The sequence below is a fragment of the Lagenorhynchus albirostris genome, chromosome 1, assembly GCF_949774975.1.
Source record: "Lagenorhynchus albirostris chromosome 1, mLagAlb1.1, whole genome shotgun sequence".
Lineage (NCBI taxonomy): Eukaryota > Metazoa > Chordata > Mammalia > Artiodactyla > Delphinidae > Lagenorhynchus > Lagenorhynchus albirostris.
The window spans coordinates 84,292,239-84,306,868 of NC_083095.1; the positions used below are offsets into that span (position 1 = coordinate 84,292,239).

General features: G+C 40.1%; 2 non-coding genes across 2 annotated transcripts; both read right to left on the bottom strand.

The window, feature by feature from the left end:
- Window positions 1-7,966: 7,966 nt before the first annotated feature.
- Window positions 7,967-8,086, bottom strand: LOC132506315 (small nucleolar RNA SNORA26). Its single transcript, XR_009535773.1, has one exon. It is a non-coding gene; the product is annotated as a small nucleolar RNA SNORA26 (small nucleolar RNA).
- Window positions 8,087-10,309: 2,223 nt separating this feature from the next.
- Window positions 10,310-10,391, bottom strand: TRNAS-GCU (transfer RNA serine (anticodon GCU)). The gene has a single exon. It is a non-coding gene; the product is annotated as a tRNA-Ser (tRNA).
- Between the last annotated feature and the right edge of the window lie 4,239 nt (window positions 10,392-14,630).

The window sequence follows — 14,630 nt, forward strand, 5'->3', positions numbered from 1 at the left end:
CAATGGCAAGTCCAGATTGTTACCTGTGCTTCTGACCCGCTGTGAATCAAAGGTTCCCACAACCGCCTCCTCAGGTTCAACCATTTATTAGAATGGCTCACAGAACTCAGGAAAGCAGTTTCCTTACTCAATTACTGGTTTATTACAAGGGATTTTAAAGGACAGGAAAAACAAGCAAGATGAAGAGATACACAGGGCGAGGTCTGGAAGGTTCTGAGCACAGGAGCTTCTGATACCGTAGAGCTCAGGTGTGCCACTCTCCAGCATGTGGATGCCTTCTTGCTCACCAACTCGGAAGCTCTCTGAACCTTGTCATTAGAGATCTTTAGGGAGGTTTCTTTACCAAGTCATGACTGATTATATCATTGGCCGTTGGTTATTAAGTCAAACTCTAGCCTGCCTTTTCCAGAGGTTGGAGTTTGGTGGTAGTGCTGGAAGTTCCAGGGTTGGTTCCTCTGGCAACCAGCTCCCATCCTTAAGAGTTTTCCAAAAGTCACTGCATTAACATAAACCTTTTTTTGGCCGTGTGACAGGGCATGCAGGATCTTAGTTCCCCGACTGGGGATCCAACCCGTGTCTCCTGCAGTGGGAGTGAGGAAGGGGCATATTTTGGGGTGACATTTTGGTTTCCCTCAGCTGGATCATATGGTATTTCTGCTTTTAATTTTTTGAGGGCCCTCCATAGCGGTTGCACCATTCTACAATTCTATCAATGCACAAGGGTTCCAATTCTCTACATCCTCTCCAACACTTGTTACTTTGGTTTTTTGATAGTAGCCATTTTCCTCACCCAAAAGGAAACCCATACTCTAAAGAGGCCATACAAATGGCCAACAAGCATATGAAAAGATGCTCAACATCAGGACAATGCAAATCAAAACTATCAAAGATATCACCTCACACTCATTAGGACGGCACATCCTGAACAGTAGTGTGGGTGGAGAAACACATTGAGTTTATATGCTTTTAGTGGTTCATACTGGTTGTTAACCACCTACTATATGCCAGACATTATTTAGTGCTGGGATACAGAAATGAATGACTAGGCTCTGCCCTGATAGAGCACATATGTTTAAGTGTGCAAAATACAAAGGGAACAGTGGACATATGGCATAATTCAGTCTGGAAGTGCCAGCACTGATTTCCCAGAGGAAGAGGCGTTTAACAATGAGTTAGAATTTGCCCAGTAGAGACATGAGAAGGATTCCAGGTAGAGGGGAAATGTAAGAGGAGGCAGGTGTATTCCAGAGCTAGAGAAGATGGAGGCGGCACCCAAGGAGAAATGTTTTGGGGACTTTTGGCCCTCTGGTCTCAGTGTATGATTCACTGTCACTGACTATGGAAGTCTTTGCATGGCTTGTATTTCAACAGGGCGCTCTGAACTACAAAGCATAGAAACAGCCTGGGTAAGACAAGATTCACATCGATCTGAGTATCTGCCCAGCTTTGTGAAAACTCTATCTCTTTAATCTCTTATGAGCCAACCAATTCCTCTTATCACTGAGACCCTCCTTAACTCAGGAGCTCTGGTTTCCTAGGACTGGCAAAAATCAGATGCCTGGTAAAACTCATTCATTCAGCAGACATTTGAGTACCAACTGTGTATTAATTTTATACCAGACTCTGTTTATATAATGGTGAATAAGATAGATATGGTCCCTGCTCTTATGGAGTACACAGTCTGCAGTGTACAACATGATGTGGGGAAGACCAGTAAACAGTTAACATACAGGGAGGTCAATGTTCTATGTGATGGGAGGAGGAAGGGGGCAGAGGCTATCTCCATACCTAGTCTGTTGTCTTCCAGGGTTCTGAATGGGAACATTAACCTTTGCCCATTTTCTTTCCCTCTCTAGTCCTGTTTGTCTTATTCGCATTCTTTTAGTCAGCTTCAGAGGTTCTTGAAGTAAGGACACCTGGATGGGCTTGACAGGGTCCCTGGATCTCTTGAAATTGTATGCAAAATTTTCTGTATGCATATTTTTTTCTGAGGAGTCTATGTATTTCAACAAATCCTTCAAATCTGCATTGTCTAATACTAGCCATGTGTGGTGATTTAAATTTAAATTAATTAAAATTAAATAAAATTTAATATGCAATTATTCACTTGCACTAGCCACATTTCCAATGTCCAATTCACTTGGTCTATTGCACAGCATATGTGGAGAGCACTTCTATCATCACACAAAGTTCTATTGAGCAGCATTACTTCAGTCTCTATTGAAAACAAAAATCCCTGACTACCATGACTCCACTAGTCTGCAGACACTTAAGAAACAGGGGTTTTGTGTGCGTGTGTGTGTGTGTGTGTACGTGCACATGCATGTGTACTTCCACCTTCCACATGCTAGTCAAGTAATTGGTCTCTGTCAGTCAGTTACTGTGCTAGGTGCTAGAACAGTTGTACAGAATCTGTGAAAAAGTTATTGCCCTTAAGGAGCTCAGGTTGAATCCAGTTGATCTTTCCTCTAGTTAACAGTTGGCTGGACTTGAATGTGTTTTTTTCCCCTTGTAAAATGTTACCCTTTTTATTTATTTATTTTTAATTTATTTGTTTTTGGCTGCATTGGGTCTTCATTGCTGCACACGGGCTTTCTCGAGCTGTGGTGAGCAGGGACTCATTGCGGTGCGCGGGCTTCTCATGGCAGTGGCTTCTCTTGTTGCAGAGCACAGGCTCTAGGCACGCGGGCTTCAGTAGTTGTAGCACATGGTCTCAGTAGTTGTGGCTTGTGGGCTCTAGGGCCCAGGGCCAGTAGTTGTGGTGCATGGGCTTAGTTGCTCCATGGCATGTGGGATCTTCCCGGACCAGGGCTCGAACCCATGTCCCCTGCATTGGCAGGTGGATTCTTAACCACTGCACCATCAGCAAAGCCCATGGTACCCTTTTTAAAAATTTAATTTTTATTATAGCCCCCCTCTCCTTACCCCTACTCTGGAGGTAACTACTATTAATAATTAAATGGTCTTTTTATGGACTGTTTTCTCTTCATAGATACATAAATCTATCTGTATTTTAAAATGAAAATGGGATCATGCCTTACAAATTTTTCTGCAAGTTGCTTTTCTCTAGGACTTTTAAAAAATAATAGCTGCCTTGTGTTCCATTGTGTGACTACACCATACTTTAATCCATCCCCTATTGTTGAAATTTTAGGTATTTGCAGTTTTTCATTATTACAATCTATAGTGAACATCCTTATATCCTTTCACACTTGTACACGGTGCTTCTGTAGAGCAAATTTTTAGTATAATTGCGGAGTTGATAGCTTTAAATACTGATTGATAGGTAATACCATACTACCCTCCAAAAAGATTAAACCAATTTACATTCCCATCAGTAAGTAGTGTGAGAGGTAGAGGCAAAGGCAGCTGAATGTAGTGACTGAAACGGCTGGTTAGGCAACTGCATTTTCAAGTTTGGCTTTAGTTCCAGCTGTGTGTTGTAATCACGGGTTTCCCAGAAGGTCTGTATCTCTCAATGGATGACCTAGGTTTGCTTGGGTTAGTCTTGCTCCCAAAGGCTTAGTTTAGAGAAAATGGGCTCATTTCAAAGCCTCTTTAGGCTTTGGATCACTGGTCCTCAGGACTGAGGATTTTCTAGAACACAGAATTACTGAAAACATATTATTGAATTATTGAAAATGGAAGCAGAGCAGCTTAATGAATGTGACCAGGTTTGGGATGGATAAGTTTATTGGAGTCAGAGGTATCATCACCAAGGCACTCATTCTGCTTAGAACACTGCTTTGCACATGGCAAACAATATTGTCTATGATTATGACTATTGCTTTCCTCCCCTCCAAACCCTCTGTGTACCCTCCTTTTCCTTTCATTTGAAGCTTGTCCATGTAACATTTTTATCAGCCATTAACCACATCAAAACAGTTAAGAATTGCCTACTAAAGTTGACAAGTGATTCCACTTGTAACTATATACCTAGAGGAAACACTTGTATATGTACCCCAGAAGGCATGTATAAGAACATCCACAGCAGCATTCTTTTTTTTTTTTTTAATACATTTTATTTATTTATTTGTTTTTCGCTGTCTTGGGTCTTCGTTGCTGCGTGCGGGCTTTCTCTAGTTGCAGCGAGCAGGGGCTACTCTTTGTTGTGGTGCGCGGGCTTCTCAGTGCGGTGGCTTCTCTTGTGGTGGAGCACGGGCTCTAGGCACGCAGGCTCAGTAGTTGTGGCGCACGGGCTTAGTTGCTCAGCGGCACGTGGGATCTTCCCGGGCCAAGGCTTGAGCCCGTGTGACCTGCATTGGCAGGCGGATTCTTAACCACTGCGCCACCAGGGAAGCCCCAGGTCAGCAGATATTTTGTTGCTCTTCTTACCTGTATTTTTGTTGAAATTCTTTCCCCTATCTTTCCTCCCCTTCCCTTCCTTCCTTCTTTCCTTCTTCATCTTTTTCGCTTCCGCCCTCCCTCCCTTCCTTCCTTCCTTTGCCAGAAATTCTTTCTGTTAGCAAAGCAAAGAATGACTTGGTTGTGATATACTGTATGCAGTTTCACAGTCAGATATGATATTCTATGAATGGGACTTTAAAGGTCAGAAGTACCCTCCCCCCTTCACTATCACTTACTTTAGAAATAATATCCTTTGCAGCTCACTGCTGAGCAGCCTAGCACGTGAACAGGAGCACAAGCTCTGGGGCCAGGCTGCCTGTTCAAATCCTGGCCCTTCCACTTATCATAGCTTTGAGCAGGTTACCAATTTCTCTGTGGTTCACTTTCCTCAGGTTTAAAATGAGGGTTTTATATACATAAATGAGGGTTTTTTATATATATATATATATATATATATATATATTTATATATATAGCAGCATTCTTATAATAGCAAAAAACTGGAGACAACTGAAGTATCTGTCCATAAGACAATAGATAGATAATTATATATTCAGATAATTGTATAATAAGCAGCAGTAAAAATGAATGAATTATATGGATAAAACAGTGTTGAGTGAAAGAAGTCACAGATGAATGATTCCATTTATATAAAATTCAAAAACAGATAAGACAAATATATTCCTAAAATGTTATATATATGTATGTATGTATATGTATATATGTATATTTGGTAAAGAAAAGTAAAAGGATGAATAACACAAAATTCAGTGTAGTAGTTTTCTCTTTGGTGGGAGGATGCGAGCAGGGAGGGGCACACAGGAAGCTTCAAAGGTCCTAGTAATATTCCATTTCTTTAGCTGGGTTGTATATAAATTGTACTGGTTTTATGCTTTTAAACTATACATACACAATATATTACATGTATGTATTATATCATTGTATGTATAATACCTTTCAAGGTAAAAAAATTTTTTTTAATCGTTAAAAGATCTCTCTCTTTCTTTTTTTAACCTTTGGTTATCTCTGAAATAGTGATCCTCCTGGTCACCCACTGCACAACTCCCAAGGTCTATTTGACCTCCATGCAGCTGGTGGGTACCACTCCCAAGTGCCTCGGCCATGGGTCGCTTTCACCAGCGATGGAAAAAGAGCACCATATGTCTGGAATTTTGGAGACAGTAATGATAAGCAATATATAATAATTTGCAAAAGTGACTGACCACTTTAATATGCCTTAGCAGATTCAAATAATGCTTCTTTATCATAACAGAGCTGAGAGATCTAAAAGCAGTTTAGAGTTTTGGTATTCTAGATTTGGCATACTTTCAGACACAAAGAGAGCCCTGTGCATTGCATTTCCTAACACTTTATTAATGTGACATCTAGACACAAAATTCTTGAAAATACTTCATTAATTCAAGTAAACAATAAATGATACAATTTTTCTGGTTCTTTTTTCTTGTAAACTTTCCAACATTTGAAATGGAGTAAGAATAGCTTTATATTTCATCCTAAATGCTAAATTGTCCAGAATCAGAATTGAGGCAAAATTATAAGGATTAAGAATTTTACAAGCAAAGGAATGTTAAAGATTGCCAGAAAATCACCAGAAGCTAGAAAAGAGATGTGGAACAGATTCACTCTCACAGCCCTCAGATGGAACCAACCCTATTGACACCTTGATCTCAGACTTCCAGTCCTCAGAGCTATGAGATAATTTCTGTTGTTTAAGCCAAAAGAAAAATAAAACTAAGTCCTACATCATGGGCTAAAATAAAGGTTGCCTCTGTTACTTGCTGGATTATACCAAAAAAATGATTACTGACAGTCATTGAAAGGAGAGTTGATTTTAAGTGATCCTTGTAGTGAGTACATAGAAACTACTGTCAAGGAGCTATTTCAGTTTTCTGAAAGCAAAATTTTATTTTAGGTGTCAAGTTTCTATATTATTCAAGTATTTAAAAATCAGAATTTAAAAGCTATATCTGTATTAGCTATCAACAGAAAGTTGATCATTGAGATGACTTGGAATTGTTACTGGTCTGTTGTTATCACTTAGTACGCTGTCATAGTTCAGAACAAATATAGCCTTCATTTGTCCGTCGTAACTTTCTAAGCATTAACTGAAGGCATCTGATCTAGAATTGATAAATGTAAATTAAAAGATTCAGGTAAAAATACTTAAGAAAGTCAGAATCTTTGAGAAAGCCAGAGGGGAAAAAAGTGCTTAGAGTCAATGACCTTTTATTTAGCCCAAAGAGAAATATGAAAAACTTACTACTCCATAGTACCAAAATCAGAAAAGGAATTATTGCTTCTAACTCCATGGAATCATCAGTCATGTCCTCAGGTCCTTCATCCATTAATTTCACCTACTGAAGTTGGGCTTGACCCAGTTTTACTTCATTCTGGAGATTTCAAATGAATATTTGAAATTTGAAATCTGGGGCATTGCTCATCCTCACTGTGATGAGAAGGAAAGGTGTATGTAACTGGTTCTTGCTTGCTATCTATCCATAGCTATCTTTGCAGAAGATACAAAGCATGGGATATAAGCAAGTGTTATTCCCCCTTTCCCCTAGTCTATTGGCATTTATTCACTTTGTCTTCCTGAAGAAGTTTACTATAAACTAGATTTCAATTTTTGCTCTATCGATCTTCAATATGAAAATATTGTTTAGTTTTCAGCTTAGTAGGCATTCCCAGAAGTTGTTATGGCAACATGGATGTTTTCATATGATAGCATGCAGCTGAGGGAATAATTTGAGGAAAAAATAAGTTTTGAGTTGATGTTGCAGACTCAGAGAAGAATGCCTGGATTCATTCTTGAACTTCTCCAGGTCTTGTCACAACTGTCTTCCCAGAGATGATTCTCAGTGGGACCATACTTCCTAATGGTAAGGAACAGAATGAATTCACTTCTGATATGGTCTGCCTCTCAAAACCAATCTTTGTTAAGTCTTGCAGCCCTGGGTCTGAGTTTCTCTTGTAAGAATTAAGAAACAAACTGGAGGCACACCAAAAAAAAAAAAAAAAAATCCTGGATTTCACTTCTTCCTTCAGAGATTTGTCCATGAGGGCTGCTGACACATAAGGATCTGCCCAGGCAGCAGACCATCACCAAGTAAACACTGGACAGTTCTTCCCAGAGCACCTCATTCTCCAGAGACAATGGGTCTTCTTGAAGCTGGACTCAGAGAATGAAGATCCATTCCCTGGCACCGAAGTAACAGGAGAGCTGGAATATCTTGGTAATGCATCTGGCTGTGCAATGGTTCTTTTTCTCCTGGTCTTCCAGAGGTGAGAGGTCCTGCAATAGTTCAGGATAGGACTTGTGAAGAACCCTGGTGTTGATGGAGAATGATTTCCTTGAGCTGTGGCTTGTTGACAAATTTGGGGGAGTAATGGGGATATTTCAAAACGTATGAGCCATTCAGGCAGAACTATCTTGTCCAAGTCTTCAGTTGCAGCTTCTCCAGTAGATGGCGCCTCTAACACTTTACTGCCTTCCTTCATTACATAGATAAATTTTTCTCCTTACTACTAATCCAAGTCCCCACACCCCTGGCCTCAGGCTTTTAAATAAACTGGCATGTTGTTAATCCTTTTTTTTCCCCAGCTGTGACTCCAGACAGGATTCAAGAGGAGTTTTACAATCTTTTCTCTGGGTTTTAAAGAGACTTACTTTACCCTTCTGTGTTAGCCTGAATCCTTTTGATTCTCTGAGAAACAGGTAAAATAAGCACAGTTCTTATACATGAAGAGATCAAAGAAATGCAAAAACTGGGACTGTCATAGCAAGACTTACTGTAAGCATGAGCTTTGTCCAGAGAGAGCAAGGCCTAGTTGAGAGGAAGGTTAAGATCAATGTCTTGAGGGCACTTCAGAAAAATCTCTCAGGGGCTCTTAACCTTTTTTGTGACATAGATCTTTGGTAGTCTGGTAAAGCCTATGGGTCCCTTCTCAGAATATTGTTTTTAAATGCATAAAATTAAGTTTGTTGTAATAGACAGTCAACCAGTTAAGTTGGAATACAGCTATCAAAATAGTTCAGAAATCTGTGATATAATACCAAGTGAAGCAGAAACAGAAAGACAAATACCATATGATATCACTTACATGTGGAATCTAATGTAACATATATGTGGAATCTATGACACGAATGAACTTATCTACGAAACAGAAACAGACTCACAGACATAGAGAATAGAGTTGTGGTTGCTAAGGGGGAAGAGGGGTGGGGAGGGATGGATTGGGAGGTTGGGATTAGCAGATGCAAACTATTATATATAGAATGGATAAACAACAAGGTCCTACTGTATAGCACAGGGAACTATATTCAATATCCTCTGATAAACCATGATGGAAAAGAATATGAAAAAGAATGTATATATACATATAACTGAATCACTTTACAGCAGAAATTAACACAACATTGTAAATCAACTATACTTTAATAAAATAAATTTTAAAATTAAAAAAATCTGTGATCTAATAGTATAATGCATGTACTTTCTTATGAATGCATAAATTTACAAGATCTAATGGCAGGTCCAACAACTACCATTATCTTGAAGTAGTAGTAATGAGCATAAAGCAGTAACAGTAATGTGATATAACATTATCTGTTATTTCTATTGGTGACAAAAATCACGGGTAAGGTTAATATTACTGTAGTTTGCTGCTTATCTTTATTGAAGGAAGTGCTTTCAATTAGAGATGAATGAAAATAAAGCTGCAGTTTTTTCCCCAACGAAGTAACCAATTGAATTCTATCCATGGACCCCTTGGGAGTGTGTAGAATCCGGGTAGAAACACCTCCTAGCAGCAGAGTGGTGAATGAATTACAGAGCAAGGCTGAAGGCAGGTACTGGGGTGACCCTCAGTCCTCAGCCCAGGCAGGTATCAACATTCCCAAGGGATTTGAATTGACAAGGAGGAGCCACTGGAGCCTGAATTCCACCCTGAGGGCTAAGAACTTTGCTGAAGACACCTGCCCGTTGCCAGGTTCTGGGATACCGTACACTGCAGAGAGAATGTGTAAACCATCACCGCAAGGGATTGATGAGCACTTTTTACTAATTTCCAGCACCACATAGGATGATGTTAAGAGCCACCAGAGTTCGACAGACTTGGGTTACAATGCCTTTTCTGCAATTACAGAAGCTGTATAACCTTGGGCAAGCTTATCTTTCAGTGTCCTCATTTATAAAATGGAGTAATAAAAATGTTTATCGTGATCACAGGGTTATGGTTAATTAAAGTGCTATAATTCATTGTGTTGCCTGCAGATAAATACTGGATAAATGAAGGTTGTTAAATGTGAGTTGAATGAATCTGCCCGATGACCTTTCAAGAGGGGAATCTATTCTTTTTCTACTCCCTGTTTTTCCCTCTTTGCTTAAATCCAAGAGAGGAATTAAGACCTCCTTTGGGAAGGTAGACGTTCAGTCTCTGGCTTCTAGATACCACCAAGTTTCCACGTGTTGTCAACATCTTTTTAATGTCGAATACTTTTCTTGAACACCTGCAGCCTGCTGGGGGCTGGAAGAGAATCCTCAACACTGTCTCGAGGTAGCTTTTGAAGTGAAAACCCTGGGGTAAGAATCCACAGTAATTGAAGTTCCTCAATCAGGAGCTGGGTTAAGTAATGTTGACCAGACCACAACTGGAACATATGGGAACAGTAATAATCGTGGAATTCTATGCACTATTGTTTACTTCATTAAAAAGACATTAAATCCATTTTATAATTAAACTCCGAATCCCAGGAAATGTCTCTTTTCTTTATCTGCGAGGTCACAATGCTCCCGAGCCCTTCTTTCAAAGATTCAAACAGGAGGTTAATTGTGCTGGAGTAAATTGACTAGTAAATCATACCTGGAACAAATATTCAACTGTTTTCATTCCGCAAGCAAATTTACGTTTATCTGTTCAAATCAGAGGCAAAAACAATTCCTCGACGAGGATGGGATTCGAACCCACGCGTGCAGAGCACAATGGATTAGCAGTCCATCGCCTTAACCACTCGGCCACCTCGTCCCCGAAGCCTTCTGTTTCCTGCTAGCTATAGAGAGTAAAACTAGGGGGATGTGACGCAATGTGATAGAAGCCGCCATTTTGTACGGAAGCAAAGCTCCTATCCTTTTGATAGCAAGAAATCAAAAGAAGATGGCCGCTCCCATACTGTGGGAGATCTGCAATGGGAATGGACAAAGGAAAATTCGGTAGAAAATGAGATAACCTTGAAAGAAATAAAATCGGCATACAGGTTGCAAAGGAAGTTTGATTAAAGGAGTCTTAGGAAGGCTCTGGAGCCTAAGGGGCGGGGCCGACGCGTTGAGCGGTTTTGCGCATGCGCTCCAACAGGGCGGTTAGATTTGAATGCTTCACTGAGGCCGTCTGGGTGTTGTGAGGTGACGTCGAGGGGTGGCGGTGAGGTGCCTCTCTGAGAAGCGTGCGGACGCCAAACAAGTCTGAGGAGAATTTCTCAAGCAGTTGGGCCGCGGCGGGTAACTTTCGGCCTGGGCTTCGCGCGGAGGGATTTAGGTTTTGTCTGAGCGGTCTGAAGGCCCCGCGGTGGGAGGTGGGGGACACTCCTACAGCCAAACTGCCTCGGAACTCGCTGGGCTCAGGTACTGACGCTTCTCCGCGGGTGCGGGTCTCTTTTTTCCTCACCTCGGCCTGCACATGTGCCGCCTTCCTCCTCCCTAGCAGTCTCCGTCCACACCTGGGCCCCACGGCGAGGGGGACCCGGCCCGCGGCGCCCCGCCCCGCCATCTTCTGTCAGGGTTCCGGTACTCTTCCTCGCACCCCAGTTTCTTTTCCTTGGGGAACTCGCGGCTGTTCGCACTTCTTACTCAATCTTTTCTTAGCTATAAATGAAGTGACAGCAATAAGTGATTTTAAACTCTCGGCTTATGGTTTATTTACAATGTCTGATCGAGTGCTAGCAGCACTGAGCAGATTTTGGGTTTCCGGCGGATGTAATAACATAGACAAATAAAGCCAATATTAGTACACCACAAATAAGTTTTTAAAAAGTCTTCCTCTGTCCATTATTAGGCCAGAGTTAAGGAGTCTTTTCTTCCTGTTTATCTCAATACTGGAGTTTAAGAAAAAGTTCTAAAAAAAATACATTGCCGATTGGAATTTTGAAGATAGGTTTATAGAGAGATGACAGAAAAGACCAAAGCAGAACTTACTCTAGGTATTAAGATTGAAGTTTTCGGTTGAATTGAATAAGTCGAATTCCTCAGATTTGTATTGGGTTCTTTGTTGTCTTGTGCCAGGGCTGGGAGCGGATGATTGAGTCCCTCATCTAGAGTTTACAGTCCAGAACGGGAAAGAATTAATATACACAGATAACTATAAAACAGGACAATGTAAAGGATTGTAGGACATTCTGAAGGAATATGGGAGCACAGAAAAGCTTATCTGATGCTTTTTGGCAATGGAGACTAAAGGAGGCTTCTTGGAGAAAGTGGTATTTGAGGTGGAACTTGAAGGGAAGAATGATTTATAGAGATGAAGAATTAATGTAAGATTTTGCTAATTAAAGTTTGGGTTCAAAGCAGTATAATTCTTTTTGACTATGTGAATGGCTAGGAATGTTTACAAGATTGACAAATAGATGTAAACTGAGTAAAAATATTTGGAGTGGTAGTATTAATGATCTGTTTGATGCTAAGTAAGAGATGGTAGAAGACACTCTAGATATTGTTAGTAGGACAGTGCTGTCCAATAAAACTTTCATTGTTAATGGTAATGTTTTATTTCTGCACTAACACGGTACTCATTAGTCCCATGTGATGAACACCTGCAATGTGTCTATTGTAACAAGAACTATATTGTAAATTTTATTTCATTTTAATTTAAATTTTAATTAATTTAAATTTAAATGATATAGACTCTAGACCTGTTCTGTATTGGACAGCACAGATCTAGAATCTGTATCATTGGACACTATGAAATACATTAATTCTAGATAGTGGTGAAGTAAATGAAGGAGTGGACAAATAGCTAGATAGTAGATTTTCAGGTTTTGCAGGCTCCATGGTCTACATGATCTCTGTCACATTTCTTCTTTCTATGCTTTTTTTTTTGTTCTCTGTAACTGATTTAAAATGTAAAAAACTACTGTTAAAGGCCCATTTGGCCCAGCAGCTGTAGTTTGTGGACCTCTGGATTATTTAGACTAGTAGTTCGCAAATTTTCTTGGCTCATTATGCCCCTAGGACAAAAGAAATATCTAACAGTTCTATCAATATTTATTAAGTGCTTAGGTCCAAACAATTTTAGAAGTTGTTGTTAAGTGATTCTACCTGCTTAGTAGCCATTTGAAAAAAATAATATACATAAATTGAAGTAAAAGATAATATTTTAATTTTATTCATAAATACTTACAATTATTTACTAATTGGATATGTGTGCCTGTTGAATATTGCACACCTTTTAGATTTTGGAATCAGACTGGATACTGCCACCCTCATTTCCAGTACCACATTGATCAAAAGTACTTGCTTTATATCACAGGAACTGCCAAAAATCCAGCTTTGCGATAATATGTTATCAAAACTAATGTAATGTGAATGGGTACTATATTGAGCTAGCAGTGATGTATAGATGTTGAGAATTGTTGTTTCTCTCAAAAGTTCAAAATATCCCAGAACACCTTTGTGAGTAAGCTGTAGCACCCCTACCTGTGTGCCAAGTGCACAGTTCTGGAACCAATCAGTAATCAATTAATGTGACAGTGATCAAAAGTTCAACCATAATAGCATTTTACACGTGAAGCTTAATGTGAGAACCTGGAGTCTCCTGTTTCTGTTGGAGGTGGAACTTACAGATATGTACTGAATAGAATATTTTTAAAAGAGGACATCAATAAGCTTTGAATCTTATTACTTAATCAAGTGTCAGCTGGTCTGCAGGCTAAACAAGAATGATGCACGATGACTGTTTCAAACAATGAAGATGTTTAGGTGATCCTGATTTGATAGTATTTACTTTTTTTTTTTTTTTTTTGCGGTACGTGGGCCTCTCACTGTTGTGGCCTCTCCCGTTGCGGAGAACAGGCTCCGGACGCGCAGGCTCAGCGGCCATGGCTTACGGGCCTAGCCGCTCCGCGGCATGTGGGATCTTCCCGGACCGGGGCACGAACCTGCATCCCCTGCATCGGCAGGCGGACTCTCAACTACTGCGCCACCAGGGAAGCCCGTATTTACTATTTTTAATCTGTGAATTTTTAATATATCACGATTTGAAAATATTTCCAAAAGAAGAAAAAAATGCAAGACATAGATCATGAAGCCCCCAAAATAATATTTTTAATTTAAAAATTTAAGCTATTACATACTGTCCTCTTTCCCAAAAGCAACCACCTTCACTACTTTAAGTTAGTTATTTTGTATCGAAAGAAAGCTCTCTTGGGACTTCCCTGGTGGCACAGTGGTTAAGAATCCACCTGCCAATGCAGTGGACATGGGTTCGAGCCCTGGTCCGGGAAGATCACATATGCTGCGGAGCAACTAAGCCCGTGTGCCACAAGTAATGAGCCTGCGCTCTAGAGCCCTCGAGCCACAACTACTGAGCCCGAGTACTACAACTACTAAAGCCCGTGCACCCTAGAGCCTGCATGCTGCAACTACTGAAGCCCGCACACCTAGAGCCTGTGCTCCGCAACAAGAGAAGCCACCGCAATGAGAAGTCCACACACTGCAACGAAGAGTAGCTCCTGTTCGCCACAACTCTTCACTGAGCAGCAGTGAAGACCCAAAGCAACCAAAAAAAAAAAAAACTCTCTTACCCGCAACCACCTCCACCTGCATCCGGAGCCTGTGCTCCGCAACGGGAGAGGCCACAGCAGTGAGAGGCCTGTGTACCGCAAAAAAATAAATTAATTAAATAAAAAATAAAAATATTATTTTAAGTAGATATAGGTGTTATCTGTGAACAGGAGGTAAGTGAAACCAGAAGAATGGATAAACAGACTTAGAAAGTGATGGAGGACAAAAGGAGAGGGTCAGAGATCAAATCCTAGAAGATACCCATCACCTTATATCTATATTAACAGCTAATTAAATAAATCAATACTGAAAAATAAGCAGACTTTTACTTCAGGTTCAAGTTCATTATGAAGTATTCTTTAATTTGACTTGTTATATATGATGAAAGCATGTAAAATAAGATATCTTTTAAGTACCTGTTTTTTTGTTGTTTTGGTTTTTTACTTATTGCTAAAAGTGTAAGAACATTGATTCTGACAGTTTGTGTATGTGG